The 16710-nt window shown below is 47.3% G+C and overlaps 1 protein-coding gene across 4 annotated transcripts in view; it reads right to left on the reverse strand.

Annotated features, from left to right (window-relative positions):
* FBXW9 (F-box and WD repeat domain containing 9) overlaps positions 1 to 16710 on the reverse strand; it is an 88977-nt gene that overhangs the window by 52179 nt on the left and 20088 nt on the right. The window lies entirely within an intron of this gene.

Here is a 16710-nt window from a genome sequence, read left to right on the forward strand (position 1 = left end):
GCTGGATTATGATCATGGAGTTCGATATATGCTTTTATATCTTTTCTGTTTGTAAGTGCAACTAGTATTAAATTTTGTTACCTTTAATCAAGAACTACTGCACTATTATTTTCTTTCTCTCTTTACTTGGATACACTGCAAAGTGTCCAGGGATTAGAGGTTCTGTTCTTGTAGCTTGACGTAGAAAGATCGTCTGTGAGAAGATCCAATCAGCTGAGAGCATTCTCGACTTTTTATATGCTGTGAACTCGCTTACGTTTGTAAGTGTACATTTGGAATTCTTGAATGAATGGTGTTTTTAAAGAAATACTACACTATATTTGTTTATGTGTGTTCCTTCTACACTGATATAATCTGTGTGGCAAGAACACCTGTTTTCTAGATTCAATATTTGGATGCTGGATTATGATCAAAGTTGAAGCATTCAAGTCATAAGAAAAACAAGGGTGATTTGTGCTTTAATTATTATTCGTTTGTTAAATGATCACATGTTATCTCCAAGTGCGCTATTTGTTCTGTGTGCTTCCAATCTGTATTCTATGTAATTGAGTGGTTGTGGATTACCCCTCTAGCACCTAGTTCAGCTGCACCTGGTGGTTTTACTGCGCCTATTCTTGGAATTTTTCTCTATAGTGGCCAGTATAAGACAGACCAATAAGTCATATCGCTATTGCAGTACTAACAATGACACAGATATGTTGCAGAAACCAGTGTCTATAGTAACTGCTTTTATGTCACATACTGTATACAGTATGTACCTATTATCAGTGAGTGCCTGCAGGGCAATATGTCCTTAACTATAATGTGATTGAATCACAAACAATTAGAAAGAACATGGTTATTGTATATAGAGCAATTACGTATCGCTGTGCTAAAAGGAAGAACTAAGTTTAGGGGAAGGGGGGGGGGGGTGTATTCAATTTTTCTCCTCAAAATTCTACACACAATACCCCATAATGACTACGTGAACATATTTTTTATTTTTTATTTTTTATTTCTGCAAATGTATTAAAAAGAAAAAATAAGAATTTACTTACCGATAATTCTATTTCTCGGAGTCCGTAGTGGATGCTGGGGTTCCTGAAAGGACCATGGGGAATAGCGGCTCCGCAGGAGACAGGGCACAAAAGTAAAGCTTTTACAGGTCAGGTGGTGTGTACTGGCTCATCCCCCTATGACCCTCCTCCAGACTCCAGTTAGGTACTGTGCCCGGACGAGCGTACACAATAAGGGAGGATTTTGAATCCCGGGTAAGACTCATACCAGCCACACCAATCACACCGTACAACTTGTGATCTAAACCCAGTTAACAGTATGATAACAGAGGAGCCTCTGAAAGATGGCTTCCTAAACAATAACCCGAATTAGTTAACAATAACTATGTACAAGTATTGCAGATAATCCGCACTTGGGATGGGCGCCCAGCATCCACTACGGACTCCGAGAAATAGAATTATCGGTAAGTAAATTCTTATTTTCTCTATCGTCCTAAGTGGATGCTGGGGTTCCTGAAAGGACCATGGGGATTATACCAAAGCTCCCAAACGGGCGGGAGAGTGCGGATGACTCTGCAGCACCGAATGAGAGAACTCCAGGTCCTCCTTTGCCAGGGTATCAAATTTGTAAAAATTTACAAACGTGTTCTCCCCTGACCACGTAGCTGCTCGGCAGAGTTGTAATGCCGAGACCCCTCGGGCAGCCGCCCAAGATGAGCCCACCTTCCTTGCGGAATGGGCCTTAACAGATTTAGGCTGTGGCAGGCCTGCCACAGAATGTACAAGTTGAATTTTGTTACAAAACCAACGAGCAATCGACTGCTTAGAAGCAGGTGCACCCAACTTGTTGGGTGCATACAGTATAAACAGCGAGTCAGATTTTCTGACTCCAGCCGTCCTTTAAATGTATATTTTTAAGGCTCTGACAACGTCCAACAACTTGGAGTCCTTCAAGTCGTCTGTAGCCGCAGGCACTACAATAGGCTGGTTCAGGTGAAACGCTGATACCACCTTAGGGAGAAAATGCGGACGCGTCCGCAGCTCTGCCCTATGTCGAATGGAAAATTATATAAGGGCTTTTATAAGACAAAGCCGCCAGTTCAGATACTCTCCCGGCCGAAGCCAGGGCCAGTAACATAGTCACTTTCCATGTGAGATATTTCAAATCCACATTCTTTAGTGGTTCAAACCAATTGGATTTGAGGAAATCTAAAACTACATTTAGATCCCACGGTGCCACCTTAGGCACCACAGGAGGCTGTATATGCAGTACTCCTTTGATAAAAATCTGGACCTCAGGGACTGAGGCCAATTCTTTGTGGAAGAATATTGATAGGGCCGAAATTTGAACCTTAATAGATCCCAATTTGAGACCCATAGACAATCCTGATTGCAGGAAATGTAGGAAAACGACCCAGTTGAAATTCCTCCATCGGAGCACTCCGCTGCTCGCACCACGCAACATATTTTCGCCAAATACGGCGATAATGCTTCGCGGTGACTTCCTTCCTTGCCTTTATCAAGGTAGGAATGACTTCTTCTGGAATGCCTTTTCCTTTTAGGATCTGGCATTCAACGCCATGCCGTCAAACGCAGCCGCGGTAAGTCTTGAAAAAGACAAGGACCCTGCTGAAGCAGGTCCCTTCTCAGAAGTAGAGGCCACGGATCGTCCGTGACCATCTCTTGAAGTTCCGGGTACCAAGTCCTTCTTGGCCAATCCGGAGCCACTAGTCTTACTCCTCTTTGCCGTATAATCCTCAATACCTTTGGTATGAGAGGCAGAGGAGGAAACACATATACCGACTGGTACACCCAAGGTGTTACCAGCGCGTCCACAGCTATTGCCTGCGGATCTCTTGACCTGGCGCAATACCTGTCCAGTGTTTTGTTGAGGCGAGACGCCATCATGTCCACCATTGGTTTTACCCAACGGTTTAATAGCATGTGGAAAACTTCTGGATGAAGTCCCCACTCTCCCGGGTGAAGGTCGTGTCTGCTGAGGAAGTCTGCTTCCCAGTTGTCCACGCCCGGGATGAATACTGCTGACAGTGCTATCACGTGATTCTCCGCCCAGCGAAGGATCCTGGCAGCTTCTGCCATTGCCCTCCTGCTTCTTGTGCCGCCCTGTCTGTTTACATGGGCGACTGCCGTGATGTTGTCCGACTGGATCAACACCGGTCTTCCTTGAAGCAGAGGTTCCGCCTGGCTTAGAGCATTGTAGATTGCTCTTAGTTCCAGAATGCTTATGTGAAGAGACTTTTTCAGGCTCGACCACACTCCCTGGAAATTTCTTCCCTGTGTGACTGCTCCCCAGCCTCTCAGGCTGGCATCCGTGGTCACCAGGATCCAATCCTGCATGCCGAATCTGCGGCCCTCCAATAGATGAGCCTCCTGCAACCACCACAGAAGGGATACCCTTGTCCTCGGCGACAGGGTTATCCGCAGGTGCATCTGAAGATGCGACCCTGACCATTTGTCCAACAGATCCCTTTGCATGGAATCTGCCGAAAGGGATTGCTTCGTAAGAAGCTACCATTTTTTCCCAGGACTCTTGTGCATTGATGTACAGACACCTTTCCTGGTTTTAGGAGGTTCCTGACCAGGTCAGATAACTCCTTGGCTTTTTCTTCGGGAAGAAAAACCTTTTTCTGAACTGTGTCCAGAATCATCCCCAGGAACAGCAGACGAGTTGTCGGCATTAATTGGGATTTTGGAATATTCAGAATCCATCCGTGCTGCTTTAGCACCTCTTGAGATAGTGCTAAACCCATCTCTAGCTGTTCTCTGGACCTTGCCCTTATTAGGAGATCGTCCAAGTATGGGATAATTAATACGCCTTTTCTTCGAAGAAGAAATATTATCTCGGCCATTACCTTTGTAAAGACCCGAGGTGCCGTGGACAAACCAAACGGCAGCGTCTGAAACTGATAGTGACAGTTTTGTACAACGAACCTGAGGTACCCCTGGTGTGAGGGGTAATTGGAACGTGGAGATACGCATCCTTGATGTCCAAGGATACCATAAAGTCCCCTTCTTCCAGGTTCGCTATCACTGCTCTGAGTGACTCCATCTTGAACTTGAACTTCTTTATGTATAGGTTCAAGGACTTCAGATTTAGAATAGGCCTTACCGAGCCATCCGGCTTCGGTACCACAAATAGAGTGGAATAATACCCCTTCCCTTGTTGTAGAAGAGGTACCTTGACTATCACCTGCTGAGAATACAGCTTGTGAATGGCTTCCAAAACCGTCTCCCTTTCTGAGGGGGACGTTGGTAAAGCAGACTTCAGGAAACGGCGAGGTGGCTCTGTCTCTAATTTCAACCTGTACCCCTGAGATATTCTCTGCAGGATCCAGGGATTTACCTGCGAGTGAGCCCACTGCGCGCTGTAATTTTTGAGACGACCGCCTACCGCCCCCGAGTCCGCTTGCGAAGCCCCAGCGTCATGCTGAGGCTTTTGTAGAAGCCGGGGAGGGCTTCTGTTCCTGGGAAGGAGCTGCCTGTTGCTGTCTCTTCCCTCGTCCTCTGCCTCGTGGCAGATATGAATAGCCCTTTGCTCTCTTATTTTTAAAGGAACGAAAGGGCTGCGGTTGAAAGGTCGGTGCCTTTTTCTGTTGGGGAGTGACTTGAGGTAGAAAGGTGGATTTCCCGGCCGTAGCCGTGGCCACCAAATCCGATAGACCGACCTCAAATAACTCCTCTACGCATCGCCTGTCCACTGTCGTGTCCATAAAGCTCTTCTGGCCGAAATGGACATAGCACTTACCCGTGATGCCAGTGTGCAGATATCTCTCTGTGCATCACGCATATAAAGAAATGCATCCTTTATTTGTTCTAACGACAGTAAAATATTGTCCCTGTCCAGGGTATCAATATTTTCGATCAGGGACTCTGACCAAACTACCCCAGCACTGCACATCCAGGCAGTCGCAATAGCTGGTCGTAGTATAACACCTGCATGTGTGTATATACCTTTTTGGATATTTTCCATCCTCCTATCTGATGGATCTTTAAGTGCGTCCGTCTCAGGAGAGGGTAACGCCACTTGTTTTGATAAGCGTGTTAGCGCTTTGTCCACCCTAGGAGGTGTTTCCCAGCGCTCCCTAACCTCTGGCGGGAAAGGGTATAAAGCCAATAACTTCTTTGAAATTAGCAGTTTTTTATCGGGGCACCCCACGCTTCATCACACACGTCATTTAATTCTTCTGATTCGGTAAAAACTACTGGTAGTTTTTTCACACCCCACATAATACCCTGTTTAGTGGTACCTGTAGTATCAGCTAAATGTAACATCTCCTTTATTGCCAAAATCATATAACGTGTGGCCCTACTGGAAAATACGGTTGATTCGTCACCTTCACCACCGGAATCAGTGCCTGTGTCTGGGTCTGTGTCGACCGACTGAGGCAAGGGACGTTTTACAGCCCCTGACGGTGTTTGAGGCGCCTGGACAGACACTAATTGAGTGTCCGGCCGCCTCATGTCGGCAAACGACTGCTTAAGCGAGTTGACGCTATCCCGTAATTCCACAAATAAAGGCATCCATTCTGGTGTCGACCCCCTAGGAGGTGACATCCTCATATTTGGCAATTGCTCCGCCTCCACACCAATAACGTCCTCATACATGTCGACACACACGTACCGACACACAGCAGACACACAGGGAATGCTCTATACGAAGACAGGACCCACTAGCCCTTTGGGGAGACAGAGGGAGAGTCTGCCAGCACACACCAAAAAGCGCTATATATGACAGGGATAGCCTTATGATTAAGTGCTCCCTTATAGCTGCTTTTATATTAATATATTGCCATTTATTCTGCCCCCCCCTCTCTGTTATACCCTGTTTCTGTAGTGCAGTGCAGGGGAGAGACCTGGGAGCCTTCCTGACCAGCGGAGCTGTGACAGAAAATGGCGCCGTGTGCTGAGGAGATAGGCCCCGCCCCTTTTTCGGCGGGCTCGTCTCCCGCTATTTAGTACATTTAGGCAGGGGTAAATATCTCCATATAGCCTCTGGGGCTATATGTGAGGTATTTTTAGCCTTTTTAAAGGTTTTCATTTGCCTCCCAGGGCGCCCCCCCCCAACGCCCTGCACCCTCAGTGACTGCCGTGTGAAGTGTGCTGAGAGGAAAATGGCGCACAGCTGCAGTGCTGTGCGCTACCTTAAGAAGACTGCAGGAGTCTTCAGCCGCCGATTCTGGACCTCTTCTTGCTTCAGCATCTGTGAGGGGGCCGGCGGCGTGGCTCCGGTGACCATCCAGGCTGTACCTGTGATCGTCCCTCTGGAGCTTCATGTCCAGTAGCCAAGAAGCCAATCCATCCTGCACGCAGGTGAGTTCACTTCTTCTCCCCTCTGTCCCTCGTTGCAGTGATCCTGTTGCCAGCAGGAATCACTGTAAAATAAAAAACCTAAGCTAAACTCTCTAAGCAGCTCTTTATGAGAGCCACCTAGAATTGCACCCTTCTCGGCCGGGCACAAAAATCTAACTGGAGTCTGGAGGAGGGTCATGGGGGGAGGAGCCAGTACACACCACCTGACCTGTAAAAGCTTTACTTTTGTGCCCTGTCTCCTGCGGAGCCGCTATTCCCCATGGTCCTTTCAGGAACCCCAGCATCCACTTAGGACGATAGAGAAAACTAAGAAATCGCATTTACATAAGTATTCACAGCCTTTACCATGAAGCTCAAAATTGAGCTCAGGTGCATCCTGTTTCCACTGATCATCCTTGAGATGTTCCTACAGCTTAATTGGAGTCCACCTGTGGTAACTTCAGTTGATTGAACATGATTTGGAAAGGCACACACCTGTTTATATAAAGGTCCCACACTTGACAATGCATGTCTGAGCACAAACCAAGCGTGTAGTCAAAGGAATTGTCTGTAGACCTCCGAGACAGGATTGTGTCAATGCACAAATCTGGGGAAGGGTACAGATAAATATCTGCTGCTTTGTAGGTTCCAATGAGCACAGTGGCCTCCATCATCTGTAAATGTAAGAAGTTCGGAACCACCAGGACTCTTCCTAGAGCTGGCCGGCCGTCTAAACTGAGTGATCGGGGAAGAAGGGCCCTAGTCAGGGAGGTGAACAAGAACCCGATGGTCACTCTGTCAGAGCTACAGCATTCCTCTGTGGAGAGAGGAGAACCTTCCAGAAGGACAACCATCTCTGCAGCAATCCACCAATCAGGCTTGTATGGTAGAGTGGCCAGACGGAAGCCACTCCTTCGTAAAAAAGGCATGGCAGCCCATCTGGAGTTTGCCAAAATGCACTTGAAGGACTCTCAGGCCATGAGAAACAAAATTCTCTGGTCTGATGAGACAAAGATTGAACTCTTTGGTGTGAATGTCAGGCGTCATATGTTTGGAGGAAACCAGGCACTGCTCATCACCAGGCCGATACCATCCCTACAGTGAAGCATGGTGGTAGCAGCATCATGCTGTGGGGATATCTTTCAGCGGCAAGGAGACTAGTCAGGATAGAGGGAAAGATGAATGCAGCAATGTACAGAAACATCCCGGATGGAAACCTGCTCCAGAGCGCTCTTGACCTCAGACTGGGGCGACGGTTCTTCTTTCAGCAGGACAACGACCCTAAGCACACAGCCAAGATATCAAAGGAGTGGCTTCAGGACAACTCTGTGAATGTCCTTGAGTGGCCCAGCCAGAGCCCAGATCTGAAAATGGCTGTGCACCAACGCTTCCCATCAAACCTGATGGAGCTTGAGAGGTGCTGCAAGAGGAATGGGCGAAACTGCCCAAAGATAAGTGTGCCAAGCTTGTGGCATCATATTCAAAAAGATTTGAGGCTGTAATTGCTACCAAAGGTGCATCAACACAGTATTGAGCAAAGGCTGTGAATACTAATGTACATGAGATTTCTTAGTTTTATATTTTTAATCAATTTGCAAAAATCTCAAATCTTTTTACACATTGTCATTATGGGGTATTGTGTGATGAATTTTGAGGGGGAAAATGAATTATTTCCAGTTTGGAATGAGGCTGTAACAACATAAATGTGGAAAAAGTGAAGCGGTGTGAATACTTTCCGGATGCACTGTATGTGCGTGTGTGTGTATATATATATATGAAGCCAGCCTGCACACATTAGAGTCCAAAGGGGGAGTGCATGGTACATATGTATTGTATAGTGGAGAACCAAGAACCAGCACCTCCAATCAATGCAAAAAAAGAAAGGTTTTAATATCCACAAATTCCATTTAAAAACATGGAAAAAAACGGAAACATGATAAAGCATAATAGGAGCAAGACAAAAAAAGTGCAAATGCCTGCATAGGGTGGCCAATAATATAGTTAAGTCTCCAGTGTGTCATATTCAGGTCGACAGCCGTTTCGGTGCCAACACAGGTCCATGATGAAGATGCTGTGATGGCACCGAAACGGCTGTCGACCTGAATATGACACACTGGAGACATGTAACTATATTATTTGCACTTTTTTTTGTCTTGCTCCTATTATGCTTTATCATGTTTCCGGTTTTGTGCATATGATTTCAAATGGAATTTGTGGATTCTGTGGATATTAAAACCTTTTTTTTTGCATTGATTGGAGGTGCTGGTTCTTGGTTCTGGACTATATGTGTATATATATATATATATATATATATATATATATATGCCCTTCTGTGTGTGTTTTATGTGTTTTTTTTTATGTGCCTTTTCCCCAGTAAGGGAATGTGTTATTTCTAAATATTTGAATAATTATTAATAAAAGTTACATTTTAAAAATAAGGGTGCCCCCCAAAAGGTTATTCCCTTTTCCTACAGTCTGTCAGGACCCCAGGTTTAAGGTTCTCCTATTTTTTTTTTTAAAGCGCCAATCATGTAAATTATTGCGGCTTCAAAAAAAATAAAATGGGAGAACTCGCACAAAGTCTAGCACTTTCTGCTTCTCGCAGGCTATTATATTCCCCCCATGACATCTTCTGGTTAACCTGCGTCCATGAGAAACCTCTTTCTTTACACTTATCACAGAAGTCCGTGATACTAAGCACATAGCTGTATACCTGTGGCTGTCCCTCAGAACAGCCTGGTCACATGGTCCTACCATATGACACACAGTTTGGGATCGGGATCGCTGTGAATTACTATGACAAGAGTTCCATTCATTGTGTACTCGTGATGTGTTCAGCACTTTGGCTCTCAGGATGCCGGCGGTCATGTGACCAAAGCCAGAACCCCGCCACCACTCAGGAGACAGGTGCTGGATCACTGACAGCCTGAAGACACCAATGCTCTAAATAACTCCACCAGCACTGTGGGGGTGAATATGCTAATCTGTGGGGGACACACACAATGGACTATAACACAGTGTCAAATACATTCATATATTACATAGGATGTATTGGATATATAGGCTATATACTGCTGTGCAGTACTCTATAGGCTACGTGGTGCCATATGGAGTGATATACAGATGCGGACAAACATGTCGGTACCCTTCCATGAAGAAAGAAGCAGCCGTGTTCTTCACTGCAATAACCTGATAGTGATCAAGCATTGGGAATTTTGATTCAACAGAATATTTGAAATAATAAAACAATGGCGTGGGCAAAACTGATGAGATCCTTAACCTAATATTTGGTTGCACAATCTTTAGAGGCAATCACTGCAATCAGGCCCTTTCTGTAGTTCTGCACCTGTCCGCAGGTAGTTTGGCCCAATTTTCCTGAGCAAGCTGCTCCAGATGTCTCAGGTGTGATGGGTGCCTTCTCCAGACTGTGCGCATCAGCTCTTTCCATAGATGTCTGATAGGATTCAGATGAGGGCTCATAAAAGGCCACTTCTGAACAGTCCAATATATACATTGTTGGTTGCTTTTAGCTGAGTTGTTTGGGCCATTATCTTTTTGGAGGGCCCATGTAACTTAAGATGCATATACACCGGGTGTTTTGCCCAGCATGTATGTACAGCGATGATAGTGGACATCACTGGCAGGAAAATAGCTCAGTGAAAACACACTGAGCTATTTTCCCTGTGCCAGCTATATTCACGGGGAGTGAAGCACTTTCCACAGTAGGAGACAGTGGAAAGTACTTTACTCGGCTGTACAAACAGCCTGACGGACAGCGATGATGCGGGAGCCCGCACCAGCGCTCACCCCTCATCGCTAGCCCATACACACAGGACGAGATTAAGCTCAAAATGCCAAAAATAAGATTTTACTCACCGGTAAATCTATTTCTCGTAGTCCGTAGTGGATGCTGGGAACTCCGTAAGGACCATGGGGGATAGCGGCTCCGCAGGAGACTGGGCACAACTAAAAGAAAGCTTTTAGACTACCTGGTGTGCACTGGCTCCTCCCACTATGACCCTCCTCCAAGCCTCAGTTAGGATACTGTGCCCGGAAGAGCTGACACAATAAGGAAGGATTTTGAATCCCGGGTAAGACTCATACCAGCCACACCAATCACACCGTATAACTTGTGATACTATACCCAGTTAACAGTATGAAATATAACTGAGCCTCTCAACAGATGGCTCAACAATAACCCTTAGTTAGGCAATAACTACATACAAGTATTGCAGACAATCCGCACTTGGGATGGGCGCCCAGCATCCACTACGGACTACGAGAAATGGATTTACCGGTGAGTAAAATCTTATTTTCTCTGACGTCCTAGTGGATGCTGGGAACTCCGTAAGGACCATGGGGATTATACCAAAGCTCCCAAACGGGCGGGAGAGTGCGGATGACTCTGCAGCACCGAATGAGAGAACTCAAGGTCCTCCTCAGCCAGGGTATCAAATTTGTAGAATTTAGCAAACGTGTTTGCCCCTGACCAAGTTGCAGCTCGGCAAAGTTATAAAGCCGAGACCCCTCGGGCAGCCGCCCAAGATGAGCCCACTTTCCTCGTGGAATGGGCTTTTACTGATTTAGGATGCGGCAATCCAGCCGCAGAATGCTCCAGCTGAATTGTGCTACAAATTCAGCGAGCAATAGTCTGCTTAGAAGCAGGAGCACCTATTTTGTTGGGTGCCTACAGGATAAAAAGCGAGTCAGTTTTCCTGACTCCAGCCGTCCTGGAAATATAAATTTTTAAGGCCCTGACTACGTCCAGTAACTTGGAATCTTCCAAGTCCCTAGTAGCCGCAGGCACTACAATAGGTTGGTTTAAGTGAAAAGCTGATACCACCTTAGGGAGAAACTGGGGACGAGTCCTCAATTCTGCCCTATCCATATGGACAATCAGATAAGGGCTTTTACATGACAAAGCCGCCAATTCTGACACACACCTGGCCGAAGCCAAGGCCAATAACATGACCACTTTCACCGTGAGATATTTCAAATCCACAGTTTTAAGTGGCTCAAACCAATGTGATTTTAGGAAACTCAATACCACGTTGAGATCCCAAGGTGCCACAGGAGGCACAAAAGGGGGCTGAATATGTAGCACTCCCTTTACAAATGTCTGAACTCCAGGCAGTGAAGCCAGTTCGTTCTGGAAGAAAATCGACAGAGCCGAAATCTGGACCTTAATGGAACCCAAGTTTAGGCCCATAGTCACTCCTGACTGTAGGAAGTGCAGAAAACGACCCAGCTGAAATTCCTCTGTTGGGGCCTTCCTGGCCTCACACCACGCAACATATTTTCGCCAAATACGGTGATAATGGTTTGCGGTTACTTCTTCCTGGCTTTTATCAGCGTAGGAATGACTTCCTCCGGAATGCCTTTTTCCTTTAGGATCCGGAATTCAACCGCCATGACGTCAAACGCAGCCGCGGTTTTTTGGCGGGACGCCATCATGTCCACCTGTGGCCTTTCCCAACGGTTTACCAACAGTTGGAAGACTTCTGGATGAAGTCCCCACTCTCCTGGGTGTAGGTCGCGTCTGCTGAGGAAGTCTGCTTCCCAGTTGTCCACTCCCGAAATGAACACTGCTGACAGTGCTAAGACGTGATTCTCCGCCCATCGGAGAATCCTTGTGGCTTCTGCCATCGCCATCCTGCTTCTTGTGCCGCCCTGTCGGTTTACAAGGGCGACTGCCGTGATGTTGTCTGATTGGATCAGTACCGGCTGGTTTTGAAGCAGAGGCCTTGCCAGACTTAGGGCATTGTAAATGGCCCTCAGTTCCAGAATATTTATGTGTAGGGACGACTCCTGACTTGACCAAAGTCCTTGGAAATTTCTTCCCTGTGTGACTGCCCCCCAGCCTCGAAGGCTGGCATCCGTGGTTACCAGGACCCAGTCCTGTATGCCGAATCTGCGGCCCTCTTGAAGATGAGCACTCCGCAGCCACCACAGTAGAGATACCCTGGTCCTTGGAGACAGGGTTATCAGCCGATGCATCTGAAGACCACTTGTCCAACAGGTCCCACTGAAAGGTTCTTGCATGGAACCTGCCGAATGGAATTTTGCTTCGTAAGAAGCTACCATTTTTCCCAGGACTCGTGTGCAGTGATGCACCGATACCTGTTTTGGTTTCAGGAGGTCTCTGACTAGAGATGACAGCTCCTTGGCTTTCTCCTGCGGGAGAAACACTTTTTTCTGTTCTGTGTCCAGAACCATCCCCAGGAACAGTAGGCGTGTGGTAGGAACCAGCTGTGACTTTGGAATGTATAGAATCCATCCGTGCTGTTGTAGCACTTCCCGAGATAGTGCTACTCCGACCAACAACTGCTCCTTGGACCTTGCCTTTATAAGGAGATCGTCCAAGTACGGGATAATTAAAACTCCCTTTTTTCGAAGGAGTATCATCATTTCTGCCATTACCTTGGTAAAGACCCTCGGTGCCGTGGACAGTCCAAACGGCAGTGTTTGGAATTGGTAATGGCAATCCTGTACCCCAAATCTGAGGTACTCCTGGTGAGGATGGTAAATAGGGACATGTAGGTAAGCATCCTTGATGTCCAGGGATACCATGTAATCCCCCTCCTCCAGGCTTGCAATAACCGCCCTGAGCGATTCCATCTTGAACTTGAATTTTTTTATGTATGTGTTCAAGGATTTCAAATTTAAAATGGGTCTCACCGAACCGTCCGGTTTCGGTACCACAAACAGTGTGGAATAGTAACCCCGTCCTTGTTGAAGTAGGGGCACCTTGACTATCACCTGCTGGGAATACAGCTTGTGAATTGCCTCTAGCACAGCCTCCCTGCCTGAGGGAGTTGTCGGCAAGGCAGATTTGAGGAAACGGCGGGGGGGGGGGGGGGGGGGGGGACGCCTCGAATTCCAGCTTGTACCCCTGAGATACTACCTTAAAGGATCCAGGGATCCACCTGTGAGCGATCCCGCTGATCGCTGAAATTTTTGAGGCGGCCCCCCACCGTACCTGGCTACGCCTGTGGAGCCCCCACGTCATGCGGTGGACTCAGAGGAAGCGGGGGAAGAATTTTGATTCTGGGAACTGGCTGACTGGTGTAGCTTTTTCCCCCTTCCCTCGTCTCTGTACAGAAAGGAAGCGCCTTTGACCCGCTTGCTTTTCTGAAGCCGAAAGGACTGTACCTGATAATACAGTGCTTTCTTAGGCTGTGAGGAAACCTGAGGTAAAATGTTTTCTTCCCAGCTGTTGCTGTGGATACGAGGTCCCAGAGACCATCCCCAAACAATTCCTCACCCTTATAAGGCTCTATGTGCCTTTTAAAGTCAGCATCACCTGTCCAGTGTCGGGTCTCTAATACCCTCCTGACAGAATGGACATTGCATTAATTCTGGATGCCAGCCGGCAAAATATCCCTCTGTGCATCCCTCATATATAAGACGACGTCTTATGTTCGCAAAATAGTATCCCTGTTTGACAGGGTTACAGACCACGCTGCAGCAGCCCTATCTGCAGGTCTCAGTCTAGTACCTGAGTGTGTAAATACAGACTTCAGGATAGCCTCCTGCTTTTTATCAGCAGGTACCTTCAAAGTGGCCGTATCCTAAGACGGCAGTGCCACCTTTTTTGACAAACGTGTGAGCGCCTTATCCACCCTAGGGGATATCTCCCAGCGTAACTTATCCTCTGGCGGGAAAGGGTACGCCATCAGTAACTTTTTAGAAATTACCAGTTTCTTATCGGGGGAACCCACGCTTTTTCACACTTCATTCACTCATTTGATGGGGGAACAAAACACTGCCTGCTTTTTCTCCCCAAACATAAAACCCTTTTTTAGTGGTACTTGGGTTAATGTCAGAAATGTGTAACACATTTTTTATTGCCGGGATCATGTAACGGATGTTCCTAGTGGATTGTGTATATGTCTCAACCTCGTCGACACTGGAGTCAGACTCCGTGTCGACATCTGTGTCTGCCATCTGAGGGAGCGGGCGTTTTTGAGCCCCTGATGGCCTTTGAGACGCCTAGGCAGGCGCGGGCTGAGAAGCCGGCTGTCCCATAGCTGTTACGTCATCCAGCCTTTTATGTAAGGAGTTGACACTGTCGGTTTATACCTTCCACCTATCCATCCACTCTGATGTCGGCCCCACAGGGGGCGACATCACATTTATCGGCATCTGCTCTGCCATCACATAAGCCTCCTCATCAAACGTGTCGACACAGCCGTACCGACACACCGCACACACACAGGGAATGCTCTGACTGAGGACAGGACCCCACACAGCCCTTTGGGGAGACAGAGAGAGAGTATGCCAGCACACACCAGAACGCTATATAATTTAGGGATTAACACTATGTTGAGTGACTTTTTCCCAATAGCTGCTTGTATATACAATATTGCGCCTAAATTTAGTGCCCCCCCTCTCTTTTTAACCCTTTGAGCCTGCAAACTACAGGGGAGAGCCTGGGGAGCTGTCTTCCAGCTATACTGTGAAGAGAAAATGGCGCCAGTGTGCTGAGAGAGATAGCTCCGCCCCTTTTTCGCTGACTTTTCTCCCGCTTTCTTATGGATTCTGGCAGGAATATTTATCACATATATAGCCTCTGGGGCTATATATTGTGATATATTTGCCAGCCAAGGTGTTTTTATTGCTGCTCAGGGCGCCCCCCCCCCAGCGCCCTGCACCCTCAGTGACCGGAGTGTGAAGTGTGCATGAGGAGCAATGGCGCACAGATGCAGTGCTGTGCGCTACCTTGGTGAAGACTGATGTCTTCTGCCGCCGATTTTCCGGACCTCTTCTTGCTTCTGGCTCTGTAAGGGGGACGGCGGCGCGGCTACGGGAACGAACACCAAGGCCAGTTCCATGCGGTCGATCCCTCTGGAGCTAGTGGTGTCCAGTAGCCTAAGAAGCCCAAGCTAGCTGCAAGCAGGTAGGTTCGCTTCTTCTCCCCTTGGTCCCTCGATGCAGTGAGCCTGTTGCCAGCAGGTCTCACTGTAAAATAAAAAACCTAAAATAAACTTTCTTTCTAGGAGCTCAGGAGAGCCCCTAGTGTGCATCCAGCTCGGCCGGGCATAGAAATCTAACTGAGGCTTGGAGGAGGGTCATAGTGGGAGGAGCCAGTGCACACCAGGTAGTCTAAAAGCTTTCTTTTAGTTGTGCCCAGTCTCCTGCGGAGCCGCTATCCCCCATGGTCCTTACGGAGTTCCCAGCATCCACTAGGACGTCAGAGAAAGTAAGTTACTTTAAGCTCAAAATCTGGGCCTTTAGGCAGAGCTTTCAGACACTGGGGGTCATTCAGAGTTGATCGCTAGCTGTTTTCGGTCGCTGCGCAGCGATCAGGCTAAAAAATGGCACTTCTGAGCATGCGGTGCAATGCGCACACGCGTCGTACTATTACAAGGAACTATGTAGTTTCACACAAGGTCTAGCGAAGCATTTCAGTCGCACTGCTGGCCACAGAGTGATTGACAGGAAGAGGGCGTTTCTGGGTGTCAACTGACCGTTTTCAGGGAGTGTTCGAAAAAACGCAGATGTGCCAGGAAAAACGCAGGCGTGGCAGGGCGTGTTCGTGACGTCAAAACAGGAACTGTATAGTCTGAAGTCATCACAAGCGCTGAGTAGGTCTGAAGCTACTCTGAAACTGCACAAAAAAATTTTGTAGCCGCTCTGCGATCCTTTCGTTCGCACTTTTGCTAAGCTAAAATACACTCCCAGTGGGCGGTGGCATAGCGTTTGCACGGCTGCTAAAACTGCTAGCGAGCGTTCAACTTGGAATGACTTCCACTGTGCAGTATGTGTCACTAAAATATGACTTGATAGTCTTGCACAGATTTAAGGCACACTATGCCAGGCACAGCAAAGCAGGCATAAAACATAACCAAGCCTCCTGCATGTGTCACGTAGGTAGGGTGTTCTTTTCTTTTACAGCTTCATTTTTTAATCTGTGAACATAGAGCTACTGTGATTTGCCAAAAGCTCCAGTTTTGACTCATCCGTCCAAAGAACACTCTTCCAGAAGCACTGTGTCAATATAAATTTTAGAAAATTCCAATGTGGATTTTTTATGTTGTTTTTTTAAAAGTGGAATCCTCCTGGGTCTTCTTCCATGGAGCCCACTGTCACTCAAAAAATAAGAATTTACTTACCGATAATTCTATTTCTCATAGTCCGTAGTGGATGCTGGGAACTCCGTAAGGACCATGGGGAATAGCGGCTCCGCAGGAGACTGGGCACAAAAAGTAAAAGCTTTAGACTAGCTGGTGTGCACTGGCTCCTCCCCCTATGACCCTCCTCCAAGCCTCAGTTAAGATACTGTGCCCGGACGAGCGTACATAATAAGGAAGGATCTTGAATCCCGGGTAAGACTCATACCAGCCACACCAATCACACCGTACAACTTGTGATCTGAACCCAGTTAACAGTATGATAACCGTAG

This window comes from Pseudophryne corroboree, chromosome 6 (assembly GCF_028390025.1).
Source record: "Pseudophryne corroboree isolate aPseCor3 chromosome 6, aPseCor3.hap2, whole genome shotgun sequence".
Lineage (NCBI taxonomy): Eukaryota > Metazoa > Chordata > Amphibia > Anura > Myobatrachidae > Pseudophryne > Pseudophryne corroboree.